This window comes from Macaca nemestrina, chromosome 10 (genome assembly GCF_043159975.1).
Source record: "Macaca nemestrina isolate mMacNem1 chromosome 10, mMacNem.hap1, whole genome shotgun sequence".
NCBI classification, from domain to species: domain Eukaryota; kingdom Metazoa; phylum Chordata; class Mammalia; order Primates; family Cercopithecidae; genus Macaca; species Macaca nemestrina.
In genome coordinates, this window is record NC_092134.1 from 54,544,797 (window position 1) to 54,560,412 (window position 15,616).

Genomic DNA, 15,616 nt, shown 5'->3' on the forward strand with positions numbered 1-15,616 from the left:
GCTCTGAAGAGCTGAAATGAGCTCTAGGATGAAGATTCGAAATCATCAGAAAACCACAGAAATTCCCTTTTCACTTCCTAAAATCAGAAAAGGTTTTACCTTCACCACCATCCCTACAAAAGAACATTAGGAGGAGAGCCTCTTTAGAATATAATTTATCGGTCCAGTAAGTTTAGAAAAAAAGGGGTGTGAACACACTGCCTACATTTAGTTATTTTCACCTGTTTTACTCAAAATCTCAAATGCATATGGCTCCACATTTTATTCCTGATAAACTCCTGACTGGTGCTCTAAATCATGGCCAGTGTGGGGGCATGCATTTGTTCTCTCCAAGGCAATGGCAGAAACTTAATCCCAAGAGTTATTTTCTACTTATCTTTCTGCAACATTGCCATGTCCCATGTTAAAAATTTTATTATCTGCCCTTCCTTCCCATCCCTGACACGAAACACATACACTAGTTCAAAACAGAACCCCATACGCTTTGTGAGGTTTTCTCTATTTTGAGTGTTTTCCATTTTTCCTACAACAGTGATCTTGTGGGAGGGAGTCAGCCAATGTTCCAGCACTAAAATGGTGTTCTTACAAAATGAAGACTTTAAGTCCCTGTAACTTTTATGAAGGACTACTACAACTAGCGTAATTCTTAAGTCTTTGTGAAAATAAGTTATTAGGAATTGTTTCAGTAAAAAGTAATTCATGATAGAGGTGATTTTTATAAATTCTGTAATTTCATCTTGGTGATAATTTCAGATTTTAAAAAAGTTGCTTATTTTACCAACATATTTGCTTTACCAAATAATCATAACCACTATACTATAAAGTGTACTTTTCTTTCAAAGAATGAATTATGGGCTGTAGTTTTAAAGGTACTGTTAGAGGCAGGAAAAAACTATGCTTTCCAGAAGATTTGCAATTAGTAAATTCTGTTTTCACTGAAACACAAATGAATTTGAAAGCAATTGAAATTACTTTTTATATAAATCTTGTATAACAAGAGATATTAAATTTGGATCAAAATTTTAGACAGGAATATATCAGGCAGCAGAGAAACCATAAAGATGTATTAACCAGATAACTCTTCAACCTCACATTTTTTCAAGGCTTATGTTAAAATTCAAGTTTTGTAATCCTTAATTTGTTTTGGATGTTATTTGAAAGGCCTAAATTCTTTGTTTTTAAAATGAAAACACTTAGAGATATAAATCTAATAAAGGATGGCAGTAATTTAATATATGCAAATATACGTCATTTTCCTCTTAACTGTGTATGTTGAATGAGAAAATACCATTAGAGTGGTAAATTGAGAGACAAGGATCTGGCATAAAACAGACTAGAAAATTTACCCAACCGTAAGAATCTCCACATGCATAACAGAGATAAACAGAGATAAAGCCATGTCTAATCTTCCTGGGTAGAATTCTTGAGTGGAAGATTTCACCTTAAAAGAAAAAAAAATAAAAATAAAAATAAAAAAAGCACTCTCTTAGAAAGCTTCTCAAGGTCAGTTTAAGATAAATTTTTATGGGTGAAACACAGTATATTGAAGCTTTTCGATAAAGTGCATATTATTTTCTTATACACCCTGTTCTGAAATAAAGAACCTTAATAAGTTAAAAGTCTGAAGCAGGTTAAGAGCATTTATAGACCATAACGCAATGTCTGTTCCCTCTTAGAGAGCCATATATCTCTATTTAATATTCCATTCTTTAAGGGCCTTAGGATTTCAGATAAATTTAAATAAATCAGCCTTGATTTTTCAGGCAGAATTAGAGAACCTTTGATTTATGGGCCACTCAAACTTGTACCTGTAATAGTGTAATGACAAAGTGAGAGACAGTATTAGGTAAGTGTCAGCTAAGATTACCGTTAAAACTCATGCTCAATTGGGTCTTCTCCACACAGTATGCTCCTTTGTAGCATTGCTTTATCAACATATCAAGTGGTACTTATATTTTACAGAACCTTTCAACATTTATTATTTTCCAAAAGGAAAAAATATATAAAAATTGAAGAGTTCAGTGAACTTATTTAAAACCCAAATTAAAGTTTGAAAGATCAAACAAAAAATATTATTCTCTCTCATACATTACCGACCCTGTAAAAAAAAAAAAAGCAAAAACAACAAAAAAAATTTTTTTTCACTACTGGAGCAGGACACCAGGAACTCTAAAATAAAATTTTCTTGACATTGCTCTTCATAATGAATTACTCCATTGTTGGCTGACTAGATTTATTATTATTTTTTTTATTTGGTATATACAATTTTAAGTTGAATACGTAATTAAAAGAAGATGGAATAATTGATCTTTCCTCAATTCGTGATAGTAACTGAAGGACTCGAGTGTATTTTACATTCTGGTAGAGTAGTAAAAGGAACATTAGTATCTCTGGGCATAAGATCAGACTGGAAATGGGGGAAGTAAGACAGTGACCCTCAACAATTTCAAGCTAAATTCTGTTCATTTAAAAAATAAACTTATTATTCAAAATATATTTTGAGAAGTGATTAAGTGCATATTAATTATACAATTAATGTGCCTTCACTGCAGACATTTTGAAAAATACAGAAATATATGAGAAAGAAAAGAGAGATCTCTAATCTCACCTTCTAGCTCCCAACACACTCAGTATATAAAAAATGATTGTGGTGTATTAACCTCTAGCATTTTTCTCAGTGTATGTACACATTTCTACATAAAATTGGGATTATAGTTATGATTACAAAATTTTATATCCTGCTTTAGGTCTTTTCAAATTATTTTATGAATATTTTCCCATTATTAAATATTTTTCCATAGAGTTTTAATGTTCACATAATAGTCTATAATATACCCATCACATTATTTATTAAATTTTTTTTACTTTAATAAACATGGCTTTACTCCTATACTATGCAAGGCACAATACAGTGGGTCACATGAGAATACCAACTGAGAAAGACATGGCTTTTTCTGGGAAGGTAGATAGCTGAACCTATAATATAAGGGAATACATTTTTAAAAAACAAAAAATAGAAACAGAAATTAAAGGTGGCACCAAAAAAATAAATTCAAATGTCCCAAATTAAATATATTAATACGCCCCTATTATATTTCATATTCTTTCTATATCCCAAAGTAAATGTCTCACTAAGTTTAAAACACATATTCATAGTTATAGTATTTCAATTTGTTAATATATTTTAATTCAGTTGTTAACTCGTCCATATGGTTATGCAATTTGTGTGGCATTTCAGATGTGATGTGCAAACTAATATGACTTTCATATTTTACTATGTGATGAGGCATGAATAGAATAAAAATCTCTCTGTTCTTTCCCATTTTGTAGCTCTCATGGAAGGATAAAAATGTTAGAAAAATATTGATAAATCCTTTTAACCAATAAATTTCTGCCAATTAAGATTACCCTTTCAGTTAAATAGCATAAGCAGACAGAAACAGTAATTGACTTAAATCATGCAAACTCACTGATAAAAATCATTTGCAATACAGCTGTATGTGATGGAAAAGAAACTATGTGGTGCTGAATGACACCAGAAGAGAAGAAAACCTGTTTGTAAATTTTATTGAAAATTTCAATGGATTTCATAAGGGTTTTTTTTTTTTTTTTAGTTCTTTAGGGTTGTCCAAACATTGTCTCACAAAAAGTAAAACAGTGTTCATAAGGCTTTAAAAACCTTATAGGAATACAGTAAATAAAATAAATATTTAATTTCCATTAGCCATTGAACTATATTTTTCTTTAAACGTTCATATTATTCTGTCTTGTACTCTTCATGTTAGCCAATGATATAACATCTACTTTTGATTTTTTAAAGATAAACATAAGGCCATTTTAAATTTTAAATATGCAGTTAGAAAGGATGAATAAGGTGGTTTAGCAATGTGTCTTCATCTACCAAGTGTTTGGGATTGTGCTAGACATGATGAGGGACTTCAGGGAATACTACTCCTTTCTTTTAAAAGCACCTTATGGCTTACAAACCGCTTTACCAAATGAGAAAGTCAAGGCTTGGGAGCGTTACACATTTTTCAAATGAGACAGCTAGAATGTGGATTCCAGAGTACGAACGCTGCTCTGAATTCAACTCTGTGTTTATCACTATTGAGCTCACTGCTCTAGGCTCCTTGAATCAAATTGGAGAAACAGAAACCATGAACTTATGAGAGGAACACAGTATCAGAGCCGGAGATTTTAAGCATGATGAACTGTTTCTTTTATTATAGTCCTATTTCTACAGAAGAAAAAAATACATTTTCTGTTACCTTATAACTGAAAATGAAATTCCACTTGTTTAATGCATTTTTAATGACCTTATTCACTGTGATAACAATAGATAGTCTGCATGGAAAGTCAGTTAGTTAATCTGTTTTTGCTTATAAACTTATAGAAGACCAGGATCCATCTATGTATTTGAGTCACTTTGTTGGTAAATGCATTTTGTCCTCATAGCTCTCCCAAATGTATTCACTTTGAGCAATGTTTCACAGTGATGATGGATTGAATCAAGTCCTTCTCACATATTTAATATATCTAAGTGGTGGTAGACATGTTAAAATTCATTATCATATGTGAAATTGCACACAAATGAGGGGATGGAACTAAACTTTTCTCTATGAATAGCTGCATATGCAGTGCATGGTTATTGATGGATAACCTAGACATGCAGTACATGGATACCTATGGATAACCCGGACATGCAGTGTATAGGTATATATGGCTCACTTGAACATGTGGTGTATGAATATCTATGAGTAACCTGGACATGTGGTGCATGGATATCTATGGGTAAGCTGGAGATGAGGTGCATGGGTATCTGTGAGGAACCTGGCCATGCGGTGCATGGGAATCTGTGGGGAACCTGGCCATGCGGTGCATAGGTATCTGTGGGGAACCTGGCCATGCGGTGCATAGGTATCTGTGGGGAACCTGGCCATGCGGTGCATGGATATCTATGAATAATCTGGTTCTGTGAATAATCTGGACATGCGGTGCATGGATATCTATGGCTCACCTGGACATGAGGTGTATGGGTATCTGTGGGTAACCCGGACATGCGGTGCATGGATATCTATGGCTCATGTGGACATGCAGTGTGTGAACATCTATGGCTCACCTGGACATGCGGTGCATGGATATCTATGAGTAACCTGGACATGTGGTGCATGGATATCTATGGGTAACCTGGACGTGTGGTGCATGGATATCAGTGGGTAACCTGGGTATGCGTTCATGGATATCTATGGATAATCTGGACATGCAGTGCATGGATATCTATGGCTTACCTTGATACACAGAGCGTAAGCCAGTGACCCTGGCAGCAGCATCACAAAGTTCAACCTATGAAACTAACCAGCATCCACCATAAACTACTAGGCCAATTAATTTAGAATATATTATTTTGAGTAGATTAGAAAGGATCTTTCTGGATCATTACAATAATGTTTTCCCATGGGAAAAATAAATGTTAAGTAATATAATACAGAGTCCAGGAAAATAAAGAGTAATGTTTTATTTAAAGGAATAACTTAGTCATATGTTGAGTAAAGTAATGTTTGGTATTTTAGTTGTTTATTTGTTTCAGACCATTTGGAGTGTAGGTTAACTGAAAATTCATTTTATACAGTCAACTTTTAAAGTACAATTAATAATTTATGTTTGAAAACATTCACTATACATGGAAAACAAATTAGCCAAAGAGCTCCCCAGCCCGCACTTCATCTGCTCAGTGAAGAGCCTGTTGGCATCAGTTCCTGTGGTTGGTTTGCAGAAGACCATCCTCCCAAATCCCAGCCATCACTGGATTTCTTCCAGAATCAGCTTTCATTTAAGCATGAAGGAGAATTAGTGCAGAGGTTCCCTTCAGCTCCAAAGCTCTAAGCTATTTAATCACTGCTTTGACTCAGCCCAGGGCAATCAGTCCATCAGAGCAGTGACTCATTCCTGGGTGAGCTGAGTCTGGTGTGGACCTGGGTGGTATGAAAGCTTAATCATACTCTGTCTTTTTCGCAGCAGGAACAATGGGTATATTTAGTCTTCTGTATTTCCTGATATCATATTTGAACTACTGACCAGAAGATGAAAAACTTCTGTAAGAATTGCTGAATCATGTAATACATAGACTCTCCTCTTCTCTGCATTTTTTACCTTCTCTACTGGAGGAAGGAAAGACCTCATCTCAAGTATCTCTGACATTTTTATTTTCATTTCAATAGAATAAGATTTTTGGGGGGCTGGCTTGATTGTCCTTACATCTTAGACAGCTTTAATCTTCTTTTGAGCATGAACTGTTTAAACTTCCTGATTTTAGGTCAATATTACTGTTGATACTAGAGACCAGCTAGTTCAACCCACATATTTGGTAGATAACTCGGTTTCCTCAAGGTTTAATAATGTTGGTTCCTGGCTATCCTAAAAATTTGGGAATTGGCTATTAAGAGGTATTTAATAATTTCCCAAATGCAGAACAATGATATTTTATACTGGATTTGCAATCATTCTGATGTTCTCTAATGAGATTGCTATTTAATCTATAGTAATTTAAACTTTACCTTTGATTTGTAATAATAATGGCACCTCATGTCCCAGGCACTGTTCTTAACAACTTACTTATATTATTTAAATCCTCAGAAAAATACCTATGGGATCAATTTTTGTCATCTACATTTTATAAGTCTTAAAATCAAAACTTTGTGACTTTATGATTTGTCCAGGCCCCAAAAGCAACTAAATGATAGAAGAACATAGGGTGAAATTCAGGTTCACCTGAATCCATATCCCTTGATCTTAACCAATAGTATATGTTATTTCACAAAATATCTTCGTGACTAAAACTAAAAAACTGTTTAGTCTTTGAAATAGATAACTTCTCTGAAAACTGAAATATATTTTCTGTGAATCTCAAATAATCCATTAAATCTTTAAGATTTTAAATAAACTAGAAACTTTTACATAAAAAGACAGACCTTTGACTGATTCATCTTTATCAGAATCTCTGATGATTTGATGGTGGTTCAGTAAAGCTAAATGATAAAATATGCCAAAGATCTTTAGTTTGCATTTGGAATATTTTTCATCAAATGTGAGAATACAATTTTATAACATTACTGTGGTACTGGGATTCATTATCACACATTGTCAAACGGCAATCCTATTGAATATTTTATTCATGAGATTTTTTTTTCAACATAAGTTTTCAAGATATTAAGCAATCTAATTATTTTCAAAAGTGGATACATGCAGTAACAGTAACAGGAGTACCATTTTAGAATAAGCTATTTTCACATTAGCTCTGTAGCACAGAGTTTAGAACACATTTGAAACATGAAAGTTGTAAAAAGCACTTACCAAAAGTAAAATAAGAGGGTATCTACACCTACACTTGCAGTGGAGATTCTGAAATGTACACGTAATTCAACATTTTCTTGTATGCATAACTTTTTAATTACATCAATTTTGCACTCTGATTATTGTTTTATTATAAAGTGTCCTAAAATAATTAAGAGTTAATTTAACTTGGCTACCTTTCTGTGTTTCTATTTACTTGTCCTACTTCCTGTATAGTTGTTACCCCTTCTTTTTGTATGCAAGCTTTCACATACACTAAAGTGGAAGAGAAGCATAAAATGACTAGTGGTTCTGATTCATGGTATAGGCCATACACACAGAACTGGCTAAGCTACCACTACTGTGAATGTCTTCAGGAGTCAAAAGGAACTGGGCATTTAAAACTTCCACACCTTCCCATCTTGCATTATGTATAGTCTGAGCTAAAGTAATGGGTGGTAATAGCAGACTATCCTCTGAAGAATGTAGCTACAGTCAGAAACTATCACTGCTGTGGATAGATCACCCTCTTGTGTGGGAGGGTTCACAGGCTTTCACATGAACAATAATCTATCTGATTGTGTGTAAGAAATACGAAGAGCAACCTTTCCACCCAGCCTTAAACAGTCTAACTTGGGAATTGTGTTTTTAAAGATAATTGCAACAAGGTACAGAACTGGTGGTTAGGCGGAATTTGCATGAGCAGCCAAAGGGGATTTAAACATCTGTGTTGTTGAAGAAAAGGGCATACTAATATATTGATATAGCAAAAGTTTCAATATTTACCAAACCAACTAAAAATATATTTGTATAATTGGACTATTCATGTCATCCCAAACAAATCATGCTACATTTCATATTCCTCCGACCCTCTTTGGAGGAAGAGAGAAAAAAGCTGGAAACGTAGCACTTAATTAACATAATCTATTATTTCATTTTAGTTGCAATTTTGTGCTAGGAATAGGATTTTTAAAACTGTTACTTTGGAAAGTAGACTGTGACTTTCTCCTAAACCATTTGCTCATTCTTGTCATCATCCCTTTATTATTCCAGTGCTTGAAATTCTGATACAAAGATGTATTTTTAAGTGTTCTTGTACTTGGGAAAATGTCAGTAGACTCCCAATGAATCTCTAAAAGCAGTGAAACTGCATTCATATTTTGTATTAGAATGATGTATGAAAGGAGACAGATGCTGATGTGGTCTAGAAGCAAGGCAGTCAGGTGCTTAGTAAGGATTATGTTTGCTAATTTAAAAAGAGGGAGGTGGAAGTTACAGACATCATCAGTGTAAAAACAGGGACAGAGGCACCGATGAATTCAAGCTGTGTCATTTATTCTGTCACTGTCATGCATGTGCACTTTCCCCTCCTCTTGTACTGTATTCTTCCATTTCTTCAGTTTCCGCCCACACAAATTGTTGCTACCACCTATTCTGCAAGGGAGTTAGGAGGGTGGGCTGGCAGCTTTAGCTCCCTGGAGAGCTGGTGCAGCTAGAGTTCTGGAAATAAGCTCATGGTGAGTGCTGGATCCCTTCTGAGCTCTGAGATTACACACTGTGCTAACATGTGTGCAGTTCCATATTTTTAAGCTCTGTGTGATTACAAATGTTTAACAGGCTAGTAAGATCACCCATAGGAAAATGTTAGTAGAAACTATATTTCAGAACAATTTCCAAATGCTTTTCTTCCCCTCGCTCTAAAAATCAGGGCAGGATTGAGAGATTGTTCACTTGTAATAGGATAAAAGGAGAGGGCTGCTTACTTCAAAGGCTTTTGGATCAAGCTTTTAAGGAGAGCAATTAAAAATGTATCCATAGCAGGATATGGATGTATACTGATATACAATGGGAATGACTTTATTTTCTTTTTTCAGTACTCAGATGTGAATGAGGCTCCCTGCGTCATGCTCTCCCAGGACCTCTGAGAGGCATTCCTTCTGTTTCAAAGTGCCTTTACACCAACTTACAAAGTATGACAATAAGATAATAAAAAACAATCATTAACAAATACCACAATGAGTTGACCTTCTTAGGAATTGCCCTGGGAGACTGTATGTTGATGATAATGATGCTACCATGGCTTAAAACATTTTTGGAATTCCTCTTGTTGAATCGTGTTCAGAGAGCTGGTATAAGAAAATGAATTCCGTTACCTTGTGGTCACGCCTCATCTTTCTCACTGCTGTGAGTGCATTCAGGATGAATTTAAAAATTGAGATATTTCATAACCAGTTTGAGTTCGATGGAATAATATTTGTCACCGATGTTATTTACCAGTTTCTGACAAAACAAAAAACAAACAAAAAAAAATCTCTCGATTCAAGTATTCATGAATTGCTTATTGAATTTCAGCAAGTAGTTCATGAATTGTTCAACATCTAGCAAGATTAAATAATATCTACAAAATTTCCATAGAAATGGGATTATTATTACTAATTTGCAGTATTTTCACATGGTAAATCAAGAGAAAATAATATTTTAAAAACTTATGAAGAAGCATGGTTCATGTGTTTTCAGAAATTCTAGAAAATGAGACTGTCACCCTGGGGAGAAGACTGACGTGGTAAATTCTATAAGCTTCAAGAGAAATGTAATGCAGAAAACAGAAAAGACAATGATTAAAAACAAAATAATAACTTTGTAGTTTTGACTATAATTGTCATGTGCTTCCGTGTGAAGAGACCACCAAATAGGCTTTGTGTGAGCAATAAAACTTTTTAATCACCTGGGTGCAGGCGGGCTGAGTCTGAAAAGAGAGTCAGCGAAGGGAGATAAGGGTGAGGCCATTTATAGGATTTGGGTAGGTAAAGGAAAATTACAGTCAAATGGGGGTTGTTCTCTGGTGGGCAGGAGTGGGGGTTACAAGGTGCTCAGTGGGGGAGCTTGATGAGCCAGGAAAAGGACTTTCACAAGGTAATGTCATCACTTAAGGCAAGGACCGGCCATTTTCACTTCTTTTGTGGTGCAATGTCATCAGTTAAGGCGAGGCAGGGCATTTGCACTTCTTTTGTGATTCTTCAGTTATTTCAGGCCATCTGGGCGTGTGCAAGTCACAGGGGATGAGATGGCTTCGCTTGGACTCAGAGGCCTGACAATAATAACCAATGAAGGAAAATAAAATTCAATTTCTCAGTTGCATATGAGTAACTCAAACACAGCAACTATAAATACAGCCCTTAATTTAAAAAACAATTCAAACACCATATGTTTGGTTTGTTATTTGTCTCAATTTTGTTTTTTGCTTCTCAAATGTATATAGGCTTTTTGAAAACTTTATGTTAATTGCTAAGTAACCAGTCAAGGCAACAGAACACAATTTTTAAAATCAAGTTTCACTGAAATGCAAATATAATGTAAAAGCTCTCGAAAATCAGTTTTGAGTTATTTGAAATTAATCTCTAACATACATTGGATCATCAGCTATTGTCAAATCAATAACATTCCAATTATGCAATCGTTTTAATACAACTGAAAACAATTTTTGAAACACAAGTAATAGGTCATGAATAGGTTATTTTGCAAATGTTCATTGCCTATTATTGCAAACTGTAACTCACAGTACAAGCATGCCTCAAATATACTGTAGGTTCAGCTCCAGACCACTTCAATAAAGTGAGTCACAAATTTTTTGTTTTCCCAGTGCATATGAAAGTGATGTTTACACTGCATTGTAGTCTGAGTGTAGTACCATTATATATATAAAATGGACATACCTTAATTTAAAAATACTTTATTGCTAAGAAATGCTAACAATTATCTAAGCCTTCAGCAAGTTGTAATCTTTTTCTTGGTAGAGGGTCTTGCCTCAAAGCTGATGGGTGCTGACAGATCAGGATGGTAGTTGCAGAAGGTGGGGTTTCTTAAGACAACAGTGAAGTTTGCCACATCAACAGACTCCTCGTTTCATGAAGATTTCTCTGTAGCATGCAATGATCCTTGATGGCAGTTTACCCACAGCACAACTTCTTTCAACTTGGATTCAATCCTTTCAAACCCTGCCACTACTTTATCAACTAAATGTATGACTATTCTAAATATTTTCCTGTCATTTCATTTCATTTCCTTTCTTTCTTTTCTTTTCTTTTCTTTCTTTCTTTTTTTTTTTTTAATTGAGACAGAGTCTCACTCTGTTGCCCAGGCTGAAGTGGAGTGGCATGATCTTAGGTCACTGCAGCCTCCGCCTCCTGGGTTCAAGTCATTATCCCACCTCAGTTTCCCGAGTAGCTGGGATTACAGGAATGCACCACCATGCTGAAAGAAATCAGGCACATTCCTCAGCCCCGGGCTCAACACAAAGCACATTCCTCAGCCCGGGGCTCAACACAAACAGGCCCAGTACAAACACATCCCACCATATATCTCTCAATTTCCTGAGCCCAGTACAAACACATCCCACCATATATCTCTCAATTTCTCGAGCCCAGTACAAACACCACCTGGAAAAGTCCCCGATAAGGACACAGCCGTTTGTGGTTTTACTGAAAACATGGGAACCAATAGAAAACTGCTAAATATATAACTTAAAATGTAAACCAATTGTAATGCTGTAACCAAAAGAATTCCCTTGTTCCTCTGTAACTTTACGTATCTTATTTACCTCGGGCTATAAAAAGCAAGCACTCGCATTGTTCGGGGCCCTCTTGTATGCTGTGGAAGGGAGGGACCAAGTTCGAACTTGCAGTAAAAGATCCTTGCCGCTTGGCTTTGACTCTGGACTCTGGTGGTCTTCTTTGGGGAACAAACGGTCTGGGCATAACAATGCCTTGCTAATTTTTGTATTTTTAGTAGAGACAGGGTTTCACCATGTTGGCCAGGCTGGTCTATAACTCCTGACCTCAAGCGATCCAACTGCCATGGCCTCCCAAAGTGCTGGGATGACAGACATGAACTACCACGACTGGCCTTTTTGTTGTCATTTCAACAATATTCATAACATCTTCACCAGAAGTACATTCCGTCTCAAGAAACTACTTCCTTTGTTCATCCATAAGAAACAATGCTTCATTCATCCAAGTTTTATGAGATTTCAGAATTAAGTAACATCACAAACTCCTCCACTTCCAATTGTCTTGCTATAGCCACCACATCCACAATTACTTCCTTCACTGGAGTCTGAACTCCTCATGGTCATCCCTGAGGGTTGGACTCAACTTCTTTCAAATAGCTGTTAATGTTAATATTTTTATTTCCTCCCATGAATCACAAGTGCTTTCCATGGCATCTTAAATGGTGAATATTTTCTGGAAGTGTATCAATCTATTTTGTCCATATCCATCCATAGTGATCTATGACAGTTCTAGCCTTACAAAATGTATTTATTGATCCACAGACTTCAGAATAGGTATTGTGTTAGTAGGAATGGAAGCAGTATTAACCTCATTGTACTTTTCCATCAGAGCTGTTGGGTGACTAAGTGCATTCTCGATGAGCAGTGATATTTAGAAAGGAATCTTTTTTTCTGAGCAGTAGGTCTCAACAGTGGGCTTAAAATATTCAGCAAGCTATGCTGTAAACAGATGTGTTGTCATCCAGGCTTTATAATTCCATCTATAGAGCACAGGCAGAGTAGATTTAGAATAATTCTCAAGGGCCCTAAGATTTTTGGAATGGTTAATGAGTACTTGAGTGCTGGCTTTAACTTTGAGTCATCAGCCGCATTAGCCTGTAACAAGAGAGTCTGCCTGTTCTTTCACACGTTGAAAACAGGTATTGACTTCTTCTCTCTAGCTATTAAAGTCCTACCTGGTATTTTTTTCCCAAAGTCCATTTCATCTGCATTAAAAATCTGTTGTTTAGTTACAGCCACTTTCATCAGTTGTTTTAGGTAGATCTGGATAACTTGCTGCTGCTTCTCCATCAGCACTTGCCACTTTACCTTGTATTTGATGCTGTGGACTTGGCTTCTTTCCTTAAACCTTATGAACCACCCTCTGCTAGGTTCAAACATTTTTTCTACAACTTCTTCACCTCTCTCAACCATTATAAGATAGAAGAGAGTTGGGACCTTGCTCTGAATTCTGCTTTGGCAAGGGACTGTTGTGGTTGCTTTCTTCTTTTATCCAGATCACTAAAAATAAAAACAAATAAATAAATAAAACTTTCCCAGATAAGCAGTAAGGCTGCTGCTTCTTTTTTTCCCCCTTAATTATTGATGGGTTCACTGCGGTAGTGCTTTTAATTTCTTTCAATAATCTTTTCTCTGCATTTACAACTTGGCCAACTGTTTGGTGCAAGAGGACTAGCTTTTGGCCTATCTTGGCTTTTGACATGCCTTCCTGATTAAGTTTAGTCATTTCTAGCTTCTGATTTAAAGGAAGATGAGTAACTCTTTCCTTCACTTGAACAACTAGAAGCCCTTGAAGGATTATTGCTTGGCCTTTTCCATATATTGTTTTCTGTCAGGTAAGGAGTGATATCTAACTGAGATGGAAAATTTTTAAGCACAGTTGAGCACAATGACTTAGGCAGTCTCATGCAAGGTATGCTCAGTTTCTGCAAAATAATTAAAAAAAAGAATATTTTTCGATTTTACTTCCTTTCTCAGTAATCAACATAGCATCCTGGTTCATAGGGGAAAAGGTGTGGTCAAACCCACAGGTAACTGATATAGAAACCATATGCAAAAGCCTGCTGAAACCCAAGGACTTTCCACCACCACCCCTGCTTCCCCAGAAGAGAATGACATGGTTTGGTTGCTTATGTCCATTATCTCATTATTTTTGTTCAACTCTTGATTGTTTCTCTATGTTAGAGGATGTGTAATAAACGGTCTTGCTGCTTACTGAGATTTGTACCTTGTAGGAGAAAAAAAGAAGACAAGAGCCTAATTACTGTTTTTGTGTGATTCCAAATGCTCAAACAGGCTACTCTTGTATTTATTGTACTTTCCATATCTCAGGATTCAACTTTTTAGGACCTTGCTACTCAGAGTGGGGTACATCAGCAGCAACATCGAGATCACCTGAGAGTTTGTGAGAAACAATGAATCTCAGATACACGTTAGACTCATGGAATAAACATCTGCATTTAATAATCCATCCTAGTGAATCTCATACACTTCAATATTTGAAAAGCACTACACTAGGAGATAGAACTATCTGGCTATGAATTTTGGTAGTACCTCTTAAAAACCTCGGTCGACTGAGGATCATATTCATCATAGGTGAAATAGAAATAATAAAGACTCCTCCTTCCACTGCTCCCAGCACCGGGCCTCCCAGGCGACAAGGGCCAAGCACCCACCAGCCGGAGCCACGCACCCGCTGCTTCCAGAGCCCTCTGGGCGGCGGACTGGCTCACTGTGCAGATTCTTCCTAACCTATTGGTGAGAACTACGACACAAGATGGCCGCAAATAAACCCAAGGATCAGAATAATTTGGCCTTACACAAAGTCATCGCGGTGGGCAGTGCCAGTGCGGGCAAGGCTGCTCTGACTCTACAATTCATGTACGATGAGTTTGTGGAGGACTATGAGCTTACCAAAGAAGGCACCTATCAGAAGAAAATAGTACTGGATGGTGAGAGAGTACAGATCGATATCTTAGAAACAGCTGGGCAGGAGGACTATGCTGCAATTAGAGACAGCCATTTCCGAAGCAGGGAGGGGTTTTTCTGTGTCTTCTCTGTTACAGAAATGGAATCCTTTGCAGCTACAGCTGACTTCAGGGAACAGATTTTAAGAATAAAAGATGAGAATGTTCCATTTCTACTGGCTGGTAACAAATCAGATTTAGAAGATAAAAGGAGGTTTCTGTAGAAGAGAGACAAAACAGAGCTGAACATGGAAATGTTAACTATGTGGAAACATCTGGTAAAACACGAGCTAATGTTGACAAGGCATTTTTTGATTTACTGAGAGAAATTCGAGCAAGAAAGATGGAAGACAGCAACGAAAAGAATGGGGGGGAAAAAGAGGAAAAGTTCGGCCAAGAGAATCAGAGAAAGATTCTGCAACTTATAATCAAAGCCCAGATTCCTTTCTTATCTTGACCATACATATAAATATAATTTATAAGCACTGCCATTGAAGGCTTAATTGACTGAAATTACTTTAACATTTTGGAAATTGTTGTATATTGCTAAAAGCATGAATTGGAACTGCAATAAAAGTCAAATTTACTTAAAAAAGAAATAAATGTGGCTTCACTAAGAAGCAAAGTTCAACTTATTTCATTATTGCCTACATTTATCATGGTCCTGAATGTAGCGTATGAGCTTGTGTTTCTCGGGCAGTCTTTCTTGAAATATTAAATAAAGAGGTGAGATGGGGGTGGGGAATGGGAGGAA

The 15,616-nt window shown here is 36.1% G+C and overlaps 1 pseudogene; it reads left to right on the forward strand.

The window, feature by feature from the left end:
- Positions 1 to 14,617: 14,617 nt before the first annotated feature.
- LOC105473474 (ras-related protein Ral-A pseudogene) lies at positions 14,618 to 15,290 on the forward strand (annotated as a pseudogene).
- The last annotated feature ends 326 nt before the right edge of the window (positions 15,291 to 15,616 follow it).